Source organism: Sciurus vulgaris, assembly GCF_902686455.1.
Source record: "Sciurus vulgaris genome assembly, chromosome: 10".
Taxonomy (NCBI): domain Eukaryota; kingdom Metazoa; phylum Chordata; class Mammalia; order Rodentia; family Sciuridae; genus Sciurus; species Sciurus vulgaris.
Genome location: NC_136470.1, coordinates 84,394,742 through 84,412,043, shown reverse-complemented (window position 1 = coordinate 84,412,043; position 17,302 = coordinate 84,394,742). Strand labels below are relative to the sequence as shown.

Below are 17,302 nucleotides of genomic sequence, written 5' to 3'. Positions count from 1 at the left end.
ACATCTTAACCTGAAAAGCCCAAAGTGAAAAGTTTCCCTGAACTTTCAAATGGTGAACAAGTTACTTCTTGGCAGGCAGGTTGGGAGGGGTATGTTTTTAATTCACCTGAGAGTGACTTTATAATAATATACAGGCTTTGTCACATAGGGTTATTTTCAGACAACAAATGAGAGCATGTATGTAAAAGGATCTTGTAAACTGAAAAATGATATGCAAATGGGAGAGACATGGCTATGTGGAGCCTGATAAATGCTTTAAATCTCTGTATAAGCAGATGTTAATTTGGGACTGAATGACATTCTCCTAATGTCAGCAGCAGCATTGTAAAGCACAGATCATAAAGGCCCTTGGGAAACATTTTAGCTTTTCAGTCTTTCAGTGATATGTGGAAAAGTAAACCTCAATGGTTGGGGGAGACACCCCCAAACCCTTTCAAACTGACTCCTGCAATTTCCTCTCTTATGACAGTTATCATCATATCTCATTGTTCTATAGTTTTAAGAAAATCTCATCTTCAGTGATTATGTAGTTTATTTTTTAAGATGCTAATTTTAGAGCTATCATTTTCCTCTTTGTGCTCAAAAGGTTATATCATTCTTAGTTGTGGAATGAAATGTTTCCTGTGTGTGTGTGTGTGTGTGTGTGTGTGTGTGTGTGTGTGACAGAGAGAGAGAGAGAGAAAGAGAAAGAGAGAGTGTTTGGGTTTGTTAGAGCAGTGCTAATAATATTCATCCCTGTGGACCCACCACAATGCAGTGGGTTGCAATGCCACCTGTCTTCGGCACTCTTCTCTGTATTCTTTGTGTCTTCCCAGTTAGAAGCATACTGAAGAAATTTTCAATCAATGAGCTCATACAAAATAAAGAAACCTGGTCCCAGAAAGATGAAATGTTATGGACAGCACGTCACACAGCCAGAGATCATTGGAATCAAAAGTCAAATGCACGTCTATTACTCTTCCACTGACCATGACACCTAGTGAAGGATGCTGGGAATCCCAAAGCAGTAGCATTAGCTGTGTCATTAAGGGGATTGTATTCAGGTGTCCTGTAACATTCCTTTCACTTAGAAGTTTTAGGTTCTTTGACCTTGCTTAGTATCTAGTGTTAATGTTATTACACCTTGTAGAATAGGATAGTTGTCAAGAAAGCTCTATCTTTAACTTTGTTCTTGTGGAATATCTCTTTCAGTCAAATTTTGGAACCACTCATTATGTGTAGGATGGGAAGTTGGGCAAAGGTGGTGGTGTCCTGATTTATTTAAGTTTATTTGGAGTTTTGTATTTTGTAGTACCTTTTAATGAGCTGTCACTCAATTCAATAGTTTCACAACTTGCATGCTAGTTAATTTTTTTTTTTTTTCGGTACTGGGGACTGAACCCAGGGCCTCATGTTTGCAAGGCGAGCACTCTACCGACTGAGCTATCTCCCCAGCCCACTAGTTAATTTTTTATTCAACATTATAGAATTTATCAGCAGGGTCAAGTCTAAGGCTTTGTTTAATCCAGAGGTTGCAGTCCAGCAGCTACAGGTGAATACAGCATGCAAATGTGTTTTTATGTACTTAAGTGCTAAATAAAATCAAACTAGTTTCAAGTATTCAATGTCCAGGAACTTTTAAAATAAAAATCCAAATATCACATTGTTCAGGAGGACCAGGGGGTCTGGTAATAATGGATCCATATCAAACAGGAATAACACATCAGCTTTGTTTGGGCAGCATCTGCTTCCTGTGGAGGAAACATGTGTTCCCCAGTTCTTCAGAGACCCCATGGTACCTTATTTAAGCTACCAGGTGCATGAGTTTGTCTCACTGATCTCATTCAACCTCTTATGTGTTGGAGTTCCCTTAAATAATTCTCTTTCAAAGGAAATTTAGCTCTACACATTGATAGGCTAGCTTATAGATCATTGTCACCAGGGAGGAGGTGAAATTAATTCCTTGGTCCTAACCTCTCATTATGTAAGAGGCAGGAGTAGAAAGGATTACTTTGACAGAACAAACCTTTGACTCTGATACCTACCCATGATATTTTCTTGAGATAGATATCAAAACTCAGTGATTTGCAAGCTGAAGTATTAAGCAGGTTGATACTGTTTCAGCATAATCTCTAGAGAATATGAAGGAAGCCTGACACTTGCTGGGTAAGGCCCTTTACTCAAGATGACAATTGCACAGAAATTAGTTAAGAAATTATGATGCACATGGATAGCAAAGTGGTGCTCTGTTTCCAAAGAATATAAAATAAATGACTGAAATCATGGAAACTTGGCAATGATATCATATCTATATCTATATCTATATCTATATACATGCACACACACATATATATTACGTATATAATACATATATATAATACGTATATATTCATGTATATATTACATTTATTACATATATAATACATATATTTATGTATATATACATATATATATAGTATTCATTAATAAATAGTCTCCCTTTGACTACTTGGTATATGACCTTCAGCTTGAGGATATAGGGATAAAGTATAGTGACCCTTCCATCCAGTATAGTGGTCTTCCATCCAGTAATGAGAACATGTATACAAATAACTACAACACAAAATGAAAAATAATTAAGTACATAAATTAGTGATGGAAGAAGAAAGCAAATGCAGTGGCTTCAGAGAGTAAGGGGATTTATAGCAATGTAGTAGATTGACCTCAGAGATGTTTGTAAGGAGAAAATGGCATTTGACCTAGACTTTGGCATATAAAGGTGAGAAGACTTTGCAGCAAAAGAAGAATTTAAGCAAACTCTCAATTTTTGTACTGGTTGAAATACCCTTAAGGGATAGAAAGCATTCACTGTAGCTATCTCTAGGATCAGTGGAATGAAGCAGAATCTGGTTCTGCATCAGATGGTGGGTGCTGAGTTGCAGGCCAAGGGTTTCAGATCAGGTACAACATGGTGGCTGTAATGAGCCGTATGACTGTTAGCCAAACAATGATCCATGCTCTTGCCTATCTAACTTCATAATACGTCAATGACAAAGCACCTGGTTACATGTAGTTTAGCTCAGCTTCAAGTTTCCAAGAGAATTAATGGAAAAAAACACAGGATTTAGCACTTCAAACACAGTGGACAGTATCAGATACTAAGTATAGGAGGCAAGGTGGTAATCTACATGGGAATCAGAAAAGTTGGTGAAAATATTTTTAAAATACATTGAGAAACTTGAAAAAAATATTTTTAATGTGATAGATATTCCCTTCCCTTTCCCTGGTCTTTCTTTCAAAGAGAAGTCTATTCTGGATTATCTGAAAGTTAGAAGAGTGAAGTTGCTTAGGTTCTTCTAACTTGTATGATGGGGAGAGTTACTTTTGGTTGATAAACTTCCGTCTTTGGTCTGGAGAGCAGTTGTCACCTATGGAATAATTATAGAAGGTTCTTGGATGTCCTGACCCTGTACTCTTCCAAAACAAATAATTAATATGTAAGTGTTCTACTGTGGTTCACAATATTCCCGAGTTGAAGGGAAGGTTCTCATCTTGCAAAGGATTTCACTGGTCACCAAACCAATTGCTCACTCATCCCCAATGACAAGATATTTGGTAAATAATCAAAAGTTTCTCATTTTTCAGCACATGGTTTTGTGAGATGACTTCGAATTGTCTCTGTATCTCAAAGGTCGTGCTTCAAGGGAGGTCTATGGGTGATGAGATGCAGAGCAAAGGGAAGAATGTGAACAAGTGTCATTCATTTAATTAAGGCATCTATTCAAGTTTCATTCATTCAAAACTATTTGCTGAATATCAGTTCTAGGTTTTATCTTTTTTACAACCCATAAGTAGTTCTGATAAGAGCAGTAGTGAACATAAAGAATTATTCCTCTGTTCAAGGAGAATACATTTTGGTTAGACAGATGGCAAATAAAATCATTTGATAAAATATATAAATGAAATGTGAAACTATATAGAGGAGGAAAAGTGGTGAATAGTAAATGGGGGAGAGCCGAGATTTTGGAAAGGGTACTTAGGGGAGGGACTCTACTTGAGTAACCCTTAGAATATGAGGGAATCGGTCACACCAGCATTGGGAAACCAGCATTCCCTGTAGTTGAAACAGCAAGAACAAAGACTGAGGCAGGAGAAAGTCCACTGGCACCTCTGAAAAATAAAACGTGGAGATGATTTTCAAAAGATGATCCTGGCAGGGTGGTTAGAGGCAGTGATAAGGCATGCACCTGTCAGACACAGTAAGGACATTTACTCTGAATGAAATTGCAAACATTTGCAGATTTGAGCAGTGGAACAAATAGTTTGACTTACACTTCAAAAGGATTTTTCTATCTGTGGTTTCAGGACAAATGAAGGTGGAGTGGGGAGAGGGTAGGCAGAAGTAGGGAGAGTCCTTAGCGAGTTACTGCTATAATCTGGATGAGTAATGTGGAACTATGGACAACCAATGTAGTGATGGGAATAAAGGGAATGTTTGGATTGACTGAATGGGAGATTATGATACAGGGGTAAGTCAAGGACAATCCCTTGATTTTGCCTGAGCAGATGGCAGAAAGGAGTAGTCTTTATCTGAGGTGAAGACCATAAGAGAAACAAGTTTTTGAAGAAATATTGGGAGCTTACTTTTAGATAGGTAAAGTTTGAGATTCTGAGTAGTGAATTAATACAGAAATCTGGAATTCAGTGAAGTTATCTAAGCTGAAGATAAAATTGGAAGTCATTAATACATTCATGATACTTAATTAAATTAAATATAATCACCAAATGAGTTGGTATAGACAGAAAAGAGATTTGTGGCTGCCTTCTGAGATGCTGCAATGTTTGGGGTTCAAGAGTAAGAAGAACTTACTCTAGCATGAAACAAATGGGAAAGAACATGGTAGAGTTGGGTGTTTTTTCACTGAATTCATTTAAGATCTCCAGCACATGGTCATAATGATATATGTCTATAGACAATGAGCTCCCTTCTCATCTACACTCTGGTACAGACCACTCTTATCACCACCTCTGCCCTGTGCTCCCCTCTGGTTTCACTAGAATCAAGAGAGGAGATGGAGGAGGAACAGCCTAAGAGGTGGCCAACACCAGGTGAGCATGGTGTGTATTGGAACAAGGAGGAGAAAATGATTGGGTGGAACAAGTGCTGCTGAGAGGTGGAGCTAGATAATGTCTGAAAACAGAACATGTAGCACTGTGACTTGAGGGGGCTTGAGAGAGAATAGGAGAAGAGGCCTTGGAGATGGTGGGTATGAGGTCTTGGAGATGATGGATATAGATGTTTTTCCAAGGAACTTATTTGCAAATGGAAAATAGGAAATACTGGAAGAAAAAGTGGGAGTTTTCCCTTTTAACGTGGGAGAATGATTTCTATACACTTTGATAGAAATTGTAACTTGATTGATGCATATAGAACATTTTATTTAATTTTTCTACAACTCTGAAATATTTCTGGTAAGGATTATCATTTTACATTTAAATAGGTAGGGAATATAAACAGGTAGGGATTTTAGGGGCTAAAATCATCTGCCAAAAATCACATAATAAATTAATCCCAGATGAAAGTCAAGTTCTAAAAGCCAAGTTCATGGTTCTCTTCTCTGCCTGTCTCTACCCAGCTAATGTTAGAGATTACTTAGAGCATTAGAATTCTCCATAAAATCTTCACTTAGTTACCTTATAATGTTCTTTCTTTCACAAGTCTCAGGGAATTCACACTTTCTAGCAATGTCTCTTGAACTGAAGTAGCTTTCACATCAAATGTAGAATGTTTGAAGTCTTGGGGGGAAAAAAAGAATTTAGTGTCTACATCAATGAAAACTTGCAGTATTTTAAAATATTCTTCCAAGCACAAGGCTTCAGGTTGAAGCACCTGCATACTGGAGAATGGGCATGCAGCTACATCAATTTTTTTCTCTAGTGGTGAGTTTGTGTCTACTTACCAACATCTATGATGCCTCTATAAGTTGTCTTCTTTCTGTCCACTTGAAGCTCATACTCACTTAATGATCTTTCTGTTTACATGGTGTTTCCATCTACTTTATTCCTGGTTGGGATATTCCTGGTCTTTATAAGCAGAGAGATACTGAAACACATACTCTTTTGACCAAGTCCAGCTTGTACAGAATAGATACATTTGCCCATCATTTGTCACTCCCCCAGAGGTGGCTTTCCTACCCCATCACTGGTGGCCTCTAAAAACAACTTCCCAGAGTGAAATATAACCCTTGTTTTCCAGCAGCAGGTTGTACTGGGTTCTTGGTGTCTCTCCAGCGGCTTGCCTTGTGAAAGAGCTCCTATATCCAAAGGTATTCAGACAAAGTGTGACTCTCTAAGGAGCATCAAGAGTGCTCCTGTGGTATCTTTTACAGATGATTGTTTAGTCCTTTAATCCAGTCATCTTGCGATTATCTGTTTGCCTGATTCTTTCATAGACACGTTGCTTCTCAAAATCAGAAATTACATTTGTATGTTTTATCCTAGTCTCCACCTTTCTTCTTTCCCTAGCACAGAGCTAAGCCAAGTGAACTCTTCCCCAAAATGCATTTTAGTTAGTGAATTAAGTTAGACACTCTTTTAATTCATTTAGCACCAGGGAAGAAGTTGATGTACATTACATAGAGAAAAAGGAGGAGAACCTAAATTCTAGACATTCCCATATACAGAGTTAATTAAACAAATCAGATGCAAAACTTCAGAAATCAGCTACAGTGGTTCATTTTTCTCTTGAATTGGGGATACATAAACTTATATGACTGATGTGTATGTTTAGAAAATCTGACATCATCATTACTCATGCCCTATAACACTTGTAGTATCAGTATAATCATTAACATCTGCTGATGTAATAAGCATTTAATTGATAATACATTTAATAAATGAAGAATTCTTGCTGATCAGTAAGTCAAAGAAGATGAAACTAATAAAAAAGTTCAAACATACCTGTACATTTCAACCTTTAAATCTCATAACTTAAAAATAATAAGGCAAAGTAAAAAAAAAAAATATTGGGCTAACTTTTTAAGCCATTCATTTTTTAAAATTAAAAATTATGAAACCTTATGCCAACCTTCACAAAAATTGGCCTTCATGAATTCTACTAAAATTTAAATTAATATATCATTTCTGTGGAGGGAAGGAGCACAATTTAGCCATATAAACTAAAACCCTAAAGTCTTTATACTTTGGCCCAGCCTTCCCACCTCTAGGAATTTATATTGAGGAAGAAACTAGGACTATGAAAATTTTAACTTCAAGGATCTTCAGTTCATGATCATTACAAAAGAAAGTAAAATTGGAAACAATATTAATGATTCATAATAGGGGATAAGGTAAATATGTTGACTGTATAATGGAACCTTGTACAGTCACTAATATGCTATTGTAGGAATTTATTTCCAGTTTTATTGAGGCATAATTGATAAATCAAAACAATATATATTCATGGTGTACAAAGTGGAATTTTGATTTATGTGTACATGGTGATTACCACAATCAAGCTAATGAACACATTCATTACCTCAGTATGTGTGTGTCTATTGTATATGCAAACACACAGGTATTTGTGTGTATGTATACATGTGTGAGGGGGTGAGAACAAGGAAGATCTGCTCCCTTAGTAGTTTCAAGTATAAGACATTATTAATGAATTAATAAGTGTAGTTGTGCTAATATTAGGGGAAAACAGGCTTGGATCAGAATAGCTTTTGATCAACTTAGAGCTCTACCACAGAGCACCTGTGTGACTGAGAAGTTCATCAGTCTTCTAAGATTCATTCTCTTAATTTGGAAGTAAAGATACTTGTAGTACCGAAGGTATAGGGATGGGAAGACTTAGAAATGGGTGAATGCGGGTAAAGTTAAGCACTTAGTGCATGGTACCTGCTTAGGAAGTGTTGCCACCTTTGTCAATATTGATATCCTTTTACATATTGAGTACAATTATTTGTAGCATAACTCCATTTTTGAAGTAGAAAATTGATGTTGTGAATGGAAAAATGTAGAAAAATCTTAAAGACTATGTATCAAAATTGTTTATTCTCATTTTCTTTCATCGTGAGTTGAAGGAAGATTTTTTTTCCCTCCTTGCTTTTAAGTGTAGTCTAGAACATGGTAAGAAAAATTAAATGGGTCTAAATCATTATTATCATCAACCCCTATGAGTAAAAAATCTATCAATGCAGTAGCAGCTTTTTGCCTGTTACCATGGTTATCCTCATGGTTAAATCATGTATGTGACCTCTGACCTTGATGTAGCCTTCCAAGGTCCTTGTAACACTATTACCTTAAATGCGACTTCTTTAATTGCCTGTTTACATATCAACTTCAGAAGCCAGAATTTTATTTTTTATTTCCCCATCAACTCCTTCTGTACCCAGAGCCTTACAACCCTGACTTATATTCTCTTGCTTCACCTCTTTGAAACAATATTTTTAAAAAATTTCTCCCCTTAGTTATAAGAATAATGTGTGCTCAGTGCAAAGAACACTAGAAGATTTAGCTAAGTATAAAAAGAATCATCCTTCATCCAGTTATTCAAAAAAATCATTCATAACATTTTAGTATGTATACTTTCAAAGCATAAATGGATTATTTTTAATATATATTTTATAGTAGGCATTTTGTTTTACAATAGTATTTATTTTAGTGTCAATACATATTTACAAGATAAATCTACATCTTTTATTACCTCCCTTCCCCAGGATAAGCCCCCTTGGACACTTCAGTGTGTCAATTCTAATATTTTTCTTTGCTTATTTGTTTATACTTGAGGCTTTCAGAATAAAACCAGGGGTATGTGGAATTTAAGACTCTACTCTTTTATTTAGCATTATTCAGTGAGTCTTTATCAACACTTAATAGTCTTAAAATATGATTTCTAAGAGTTGGATTATATTCCACTGTGGTTATGTATAATACATAGTGTGATATAAATACCTTTAATTTTAAATCTCTCTGATTTAGAGGTGAGAAATGCTTAATTCATTCTCCCCTCTACTGAGTTCTATACTCCCTGCAAGAAGATCTATTTTTTATTTATTATTGAATTATAGTAGCATGATCAATGGACAAAGATAAAGTTCTTGTGCTGGATGACATGTTTCACTATGGCAACTTTTACTGTGCAAAGGGTTAGGGTTGTAAACAGTCTTTCAGTTCTCCCCCATTTGGTTTGGAATGAAGTCTCCACCCAGGCCCATGTGAAGTCCTAGTCTAATAGAGTTGGAGGGAAACTGAGGTCCAAGTAATTCAACATCCTTCTAGTACATAGGGAAACAACAATAACAATAAAACAAGAAAAGTGGTGCTCAGAGAAAAGACATGGCTTAATTCTGAACCCAGAATTCCTGACTCCTACTACTTCAGGACTTTTCCCATCTTTATTAAATTTCATGTACTCTGCTCCCAATTGTTTACAGGTTCTTCTCACATAGACTCAGCTGATTATTATACTCCTTCCAGCCTTCTTGTCCTCCTAACTTTTAAAATTATGTTTTGAATCCCTACTATATTTTAGGAACTTTGCTGGCTCTTTACCTCCATTTGCTCATCTGATTCTTACACTCTTCTGAGATACACGTTGGATCTATTTCAAATTTGAGAATACTTGAATTTAAGGGGTTTTAATTGCTGTCTAACCCCAGGAAGCTGGTAAGCTGTAGAACCTGGATTCATGCCCAGGTCTGATCCCAAAGCTTTCTCCACTATGCCAGTCTATTCTTGATAAAGGTATTGATTGCATGAAATGAATCAATTTATGTCTTACTGCCCTTTGTCCATTATCTTGTGAAAGGGTTGGCTTAATTAATTTTCCTAACACTTGTGTCTTTGAGTTGTAGAAGCTTAATACATCACCAACACAGTAAATCAGAGGTAAAGACATCTTTCAAGCTCCAGTGGAGGAAGCTGAGTTGTCTAGTTTAGGCACTTCTGCTAAGCAGCTCCTGGAAGGGCTACAGTAGGAATCAAAAATTGAAGTTTTGAGTTTCAAGATGGTGGACTAGAGGTGGCTGCATTTCATGTTGCTTCAGGACTCAGGAGTCAAGAAGAGGAGATATTGAGAGACTTGGGACCAACTCAAAGCCACTGGGTGAGTCTCTCCCATTGTGGAGGCGTCCCGGATGGGGCGGTAGTACTGGAACACAGGGAACTTTGTGAAGTAGAGTTGCCCAACAAGACACCCCTCCCCCCACTGGAGCAGTGAACTCGGACAACTGGAAGCATCGTAGAGGAGGCCGCTCAGCACAGCGCTTGGACTCGGAGCAACCCACCGGGGCTCTGGGTGGCTGCCCAGAGGAGGAGCTGCGTGGCAGGCTGTTTGGACTCACAGCGACTGCTCCTGAACACCGGGGGGCTGCCCGGAGGAGGAGGAAGAGCATGGCGGGTCACTTGGACTCGGAGTGACTGCAACAGGGCTACGCGCGGTTGTCGGGAGGAGGAGGCGCTCAGTGAGTTGCTTGTACTCGTAGCAACCACACCAGAACACCAGGTGGCTGCCTGGAGGAAGAGGTGTGCGGCGGGTCGCTGGGACTTGGAGCGACTGTATGGAGCACCAGGTGGCTGCTCAGAGGAGGGGCCGCATATCCAGGCGATTAGGTGCAGAGCAGGGTCCCAGGACCTAGGAGGCTTCTTGGTGGAAGAGCAGCACAGAGACAAGCTGACAGAGCGAAGGTTCCAGGACTGTGGGCAGATTCTCTGAGGAGGGGCAGCCTAAGGAGACTCATCTGCAAAGGGTGAGGCTCCCAGGCCCAGGAAGTAGGGCCGGGCCCCTGGAAACATTGCAGAGGAAGGCAGCCCAGGCCAGGCGGTAGTTGTAGATTTAGGGGAACCTCTAGGAGGGGAACTGACCAGCGAGACCTCCCCATGGGGTGAGTCTTCCCTGCCAGGTGAGGTTGTCTCACAAGGAGGGTAAAACCAGAGACACAGGCCGAAACAGGCCTTGCCTCAGCCTGCAGCCTAGTTCCCCTTTGGATGACCATTGGTCAACAAGTGGAGGCACCTTTGCCCACTAGAAGGGAATATACCCCACCTGAAGGCCACCACCCCTAGAGAGGCAGCTTCCTTGTGGAACACCACATTATCAACTTCCCCCAAGACTTCAGGCTACTGAAGGTTAAGAGGGGATATACTAGAAATCTTCAGGGACATTTTAAGTCAATAGAGGAAATCTGCAACATCTCAGCGGACCACTGATACCTGAACAATGTGAGAAAACAAGGGAAGAAAATGCCCCAAAGAAATCTAGATGTTACATCAATAAAATCCAATGACAGCATGGCAGAAGAAATGACAGAAAGGGAGTTCAGAATGTACATAATTAAAATGATCAGGGAAGTGAATGATGAGATGAAAGAGCAAATGCAGGCATTGAATGATCACACCAATCGACAGTTAAAAGAGCAAATACAGGAAGCAAAAGATCATTTCAATAAAGAGTTAGAGATATTGAAAACAAACAAACAAACAGAAATCCATAAAATGAAGGAAACAATAAACCAAATTAAGAACTCCATAGAAAGCATAGCAATAGGATAGAACACCTGGAAGACAGAACCTCAGATATTGAAGACAAAATATTTAACATTGAAAACAAAGTTGACCAAACAGAGAAGATGGTAAGAAATCATGAACAGAATCTACAAGAATTATGGGATATCATGAAAAGGCCAAATTTAAGAATTATTGGGATTGAGGAAGGTCTAGAGAAACAAGCCAAAGGAATGAACAATCTATTCAATGAAATAATATCAGAAAATTTCCCACATCTGAAGAATGAAATGGAAAATCAAGTTCAAGAGGCTTATAGGACTCCAAATACACAAAATTACAACAGACCCACACCAAGGCACATTATTATGAAAATACCTAACATACAAAATAAAGACAGAATTTTAAAGGCTGTGAGAGAAAAGAACCAAATTACATTCAGGGGGAAACCAATATGGACATCAGCAGATTTTTCAATCTAGACCCTAAAAGCTAGAAGGACCTGGAACAACATTTTTCAAGCCCTGAAAGAAAATGGATGCCAACCAAGAATCTTATACCCAGCAAAACTTACTTTCAGATTTGACAATGAAATAAGATCCTTCCATGATAAATAAAAGTCAAAGGAATTTACAAAAAGAAAGCCAGCATTGCAGAACATTCTCAGCAGAATATTCCATGAGGAAGAGATGAAAAACAAAGAAGCAAATCAGCAAAGGGAGGAATTATCCTAAAGGAATTGTCAAATAAAGGAGGAACCAAGTCATGTCAAAAAATAAATAAATAAATAAAATAATAAAAAATGAGCCAAATGACCGGGAATACAAATCATATCTCAATAATAACCCTGAATGTTAAGGGCCTGAACTCATCAATCAAAAGACATAGACTGGCAGATTGGATTAAAAAGAAAGATCCAACAATATGTTGTCTGCAAGAAACTCCTCTCATAGAAAGAGAAACTCATAGACTAAAGGTGAAAGGATGGAGAAAAACATACCATGTGCATGGACTCAGCAAAAAAGCTGGGGTATCCATCCTCATTTCAGATAATGTGGACTTCAAGCCAAAGTTAGTCAGAAGGGATAAAGAAGGACATTTCATACAGCTTAAGGGAAGCATAAAGCAGCAAAACATAACAATCATAAACATCTATGCCCCAAACAGTGGCTCATCTATGTATGTCAAACAAATCCTTCTCAATTTCAGAAATCAAATAGACCATAACACAGTAATACTAGGTGATTCTAATATGTCTCTCTCACCACTAGACAGATCTTCCAAACAAAAGTTGAACAAAGAAACCATAGATCTCAATAACACAATCAATAATTTAGACGTAACAGACATTTATTGAATATACCATCCAACCAAGAGCGAATACACTTTCTTCTCAGCAGCACATGGGTCTTTCTCTAAGATACACCATATATTATGCCACAAAGGCAAATGCTAGCAAATACAAGAAGATAGAGACACTACCTTGTATTCTATCATATCATAATAGATTGAAATTAGAAATAAATGAAAGAGTAAAAAACAGAAACTACTCCAACACCTGGAGATTAAACAATATGCTATTATATGATGAATGGATAACAGAAGATATTAGGAAGGAAATTAAAAAATTCTTAGAGGTAAATGAGAATGAAGAAACATCATATCAAAATCTCTGGGACACTATGAAAGCAGTACTTAAAGGAAAAGTTATTTCATGGAGCATATTCATCAAAAGAAGTAAAACTCAACAAATAAATGACCTAACACTATAGCTCAAAACCCTAGAAAAAGAACAGACCAGCACCAAAAGTAGTAGAAGGCAGGAAATAGTTAAACTCAGAGCTGAAATCAATGAAATTGAAACAAAAGAAACAATAGAAAAAAATTGACAAAATAAATAGTTGGTTCTTTGAAAAAATAAACAAAATTGATAAAACTTTAGCCACACTAAAAAAGAGAAGACGAGAGAAAACCCAAACCACTAAAATTCGGAATGCACAAGGAAATATCACAACAGACATGATTGAAATACAAAACATAATTGGAAGCTATTTTGAAAATCTATACTCCAACAAAATAGAAAATTATGAAGACATCAACAGGTTTCTAGAGACATATGAATTGCCTAAACTGAATGAGGAGGACATACACAATTTAAATAGACCAATTTCAAGTAATGAAATAGAAGAAGTCATCAAAAGCCTGCCAACAAAGAAAAGTTCAGGACCAGATCGGTTCTCAGCTGAGTTCTACAAAACTTTTAAAGAAGAGCTCATTCCAATACTTGGAATTCTATTCCATGAAATAGAAGAGGAGGGAACCCTCCAAAACTCATTCTATAAAGTCAGTATTACCCTGATACCTAAACCAGACAGAGACACATCCAGGAAAGAAAATTTCAGACCAATATCCTTAATGAACATCGACGCAAGAATTCTCAACAAAATTTTAGGAAATCGCATACAAAAGCATATTAAAAAGATACTGTACCATGATCAAGTGGGTTTTATTCCAGGGATACAAGGTTGGTTCAACATCAGGAAATAAATAAATGTAATTCACCATATCAATAGACTTAAAGTCAAGAATCACATGATTATTTCAATAGATGCAGAAAAAGCATTTGATAAAATACAACACCCCTTCATGCTCAAAACACTAGAAAAAATAGGGATAGTGGGAACATTCCTTAACATTGTAAAGGCTATCTATGCTAATCCCATGGCTAATATCATTCTAAACGGTGAAAAACTGAAAGCATTCCCCCTAAAAACTGGAACAAGGCAGGGATGCCCTCTTTCACCACTTCTATTCAATATCGTCCTTGAAACTCTAGCCAGAGCAATTAGACAGACCAAAGAAATTAAAGGGATACCAATAGGAAAAGAGGAACTCAAACTATCCCTATTTGCTGATGATATGATTATATACTTAGAGGAACCAGGAAATTCCACCAGAAAACTTTTAGAACTCATAAGTGAATTAGGTAAAGTAGCAGGTTACAAGATCAATGCTCATAAATCCAATGCATTTTTACACATAAGTGATGAATCTACAGAAAGAGAAGTTAGGAAAACTACCCCATTCATAATAGCCTAGAAAAAAATAAAATAATTGGGAATCAATCTCACAAAAGAGGTGAAAGACCTTTACAATGAGAACTACAGAACACTAAAGAAAGAAATTAAAGAAAACCTTAGAAAATGGAAAGATCTCCCATATTCTTGGATAGGCAGAATTAATATTGTCAAAATGGCCATACTACCAAAAGTGCTATACAGATTCAATGTAATTCCAATTAAAATCCCAATGATGTACCTTACAGAAATAGAGCAAGCAATTATGGAATTCATCTGGAAGAATAAGGAACCAGAATAGCTAAAGCAATCCTTAGCAGGAAGAGCAAAGCAGGGGGTATTGCAATACCAGATCTTCAACTCTACTACAAAGCAATAGTAACAAAAACCGCATGGTATCTGTACCAAAATAGTCAGGTAGATCAATGGTACAGAATAGAGGACACGGATACAAACCCAAATAAATACAATTTTCTCATACTAGACAAAGGGCCAAAGATATGCAATGGAGAAAAGATAGTCTCTTCAACAAATGGTGCTGGGAGAATTGGAAATCCATATGCAACAGAATGAAACTAAACCCATATCTCTCACCGTGCATGAAACGAAACTCGAAATGGATTAAGGACCTCGGAATCAGACCAGAGACCCTGCATCTTATAGAAGAAAAAGTAGGTCCAGATCTTCAACATGTTGGCTTAGGAGCAGACTTCCTTAACAGGACTCCCATAGCACAAGAAATAAAAGCAAGAATCAATAACTGGGATAGATTCAAACTAAAAAGCTTTCTCTCAGCAAAGGAAACTATCAGTAATGTGAAGAGAGAGCCTACGGAGTGGGAGAATATCTTTGCCAATCATACTTCAGATAGAGCACTAATCTCCAGAATCTATAAAGTACTCAAAAAAACTCTATACCAAGAATGCAAATAACCCAATCAACAAATTGGCTAAGGAAATGAACAGACACTTCACAGAAGAAGATCTACAAGTAATCAACAAACATATGAAAAAATGTTCAACATTTCTAGTAATAAGAGAAATGGAAATCAAAATCACCCTAAGATTCCATCTCACCCCAATTAGAATGGCGATTATCAAGAATACAAGCAACAACAGGTGTTGGCGAGGATGTGGGGAGAAAGGTACACTCATACATTGCTGGTGGGACTGCAAATTAGTGCAGCCACTCTGGAAAGCAGTGTGGAGATTCCTTAGAAAACTTGGAATGGAACCACCATTTGACCCAGCTATCCCACTCCTTGGCCTATACCCAAAGGACTTAAAATCAGCATACTACAGAGATACAGCCACATCAATGTTCATTGCTGCTCAATTCACAATGGCCAGATTGTGGAACCCACCTAGATGTCCTTCAATTGATGAATGGATAAAGAAACTGTGCTATATATATAGAATGGAATATCATTCAGCCATAAAGAATGATAAAATTATGGCATTTGCAGGCAAATGGATGAAATTGGAGAATATCATGCTAAGTGAGATAAGCCAATTTCAAAAAACCAAAGGATGAATGACCTCACTGATAAGTGTATGATGACACATAATGGGGGATGGGAGGGGTTAGTGTTAGGGTTAGAGTTAGGGTTAGGGAGGGGGGCAAGAATGGAGGAAGGAAGGACTGTATAGAGGGAAAAGAGGGGTGGGAGGGTGGGGGGAACGAAAAAATAACAGAATGAATCAAACAACATTACCCTATGTAAATTTATGATTACACAAATGGTACGCCTTTACTCCATGTACAAACAGAGAATCAACATGTATCCCATTTGTTTACAATAAAAAAAAAAGACACACACACAAAAAGATTGAAGTTTTGCAAAAGCTGAAGAAAAAAAACAAAAGATGAAAGAAAGGACCGTGCTCAGAAAAATACAAATAATATCATCTCTACTATACTGAAGATGCATTTGAGAGAGAAACCCTGAAGTCAGAAGACTCATTTAAGATTTAGAAGGCATGAAGGACAGTTAGTGATATGGGTTAGGACATTGGCCAGACTTCTTATTCTGACTTCTTAGAGAAAGGTGGGCTATGATGTGACTTCTAACTTTTTAGCATAATGTAGGAAGAAAGATGCTGGTCTTGCATGCTTATTTGTTTTATCCCAGTGTTTGAGCCTGGTTTCTGTTGAGGCCTAAGGTTGAGGTAAGATCTTTGTGAAATATCTCCCTTGTATAATCCTCCTTTATGACCGTTTCTCCCAGGCCTCTGCTTAAAATAAAGTCACCCCCTCTCTTCCTTCTCTTTCACATCACTTGCTGGATGTGACTTTTGCTCTGAAGACAACAACTTCTGCCAAATTACGAACAATGTCCAGCCCTTCTGTGACTGAAAGACTTTGTTCTCGAGAATGTGTTCATTGGAAGTTCCCTGGACTTACCTAAGACAAACATTCCCCCTCCCTTTTCCCTCATGCATTTACATAACAGGTTTGTAACTTCTTGGCCTGCATACATGTTTCATAACTTGTTATGAGAAAAGCCTTGCCCAAGAGACACCATATTTCTCCATCTCTCCAAACTTCTTTTGATTTTATTTCCTGAATGTAGCTTTTACGTATCAGTGGACAGATTAGATCCAGTGCCTGATAATCCTTACTTAAGATATACATACATAAGCAATTGTCTGTCTGTTGGTATTAATTTTAGTCTTCTTCTGACTTGGGGTTTTGGAGATTTTCTGATAACCAAATTTTGATGTATTTTCTGTATGAAACAGATTTTTTTTTTTCCCTTAATG

General features: G+C 37.5%; 1 protein-coding gene across 2 annotated transcripts in view; it reads left to right on the top strand.

Annotated features, from left to right (window-relative positions):
• TPRG1 (tumor protein p63 regulated 1) overlaps positions 1–17,302 on the top strand; it is a 149,704-nt gene that overhangs the window by 568 nt on the left and 131,834 nt on the right. The gene's annotated exons all lie outside the window — the stretch shown is intronic.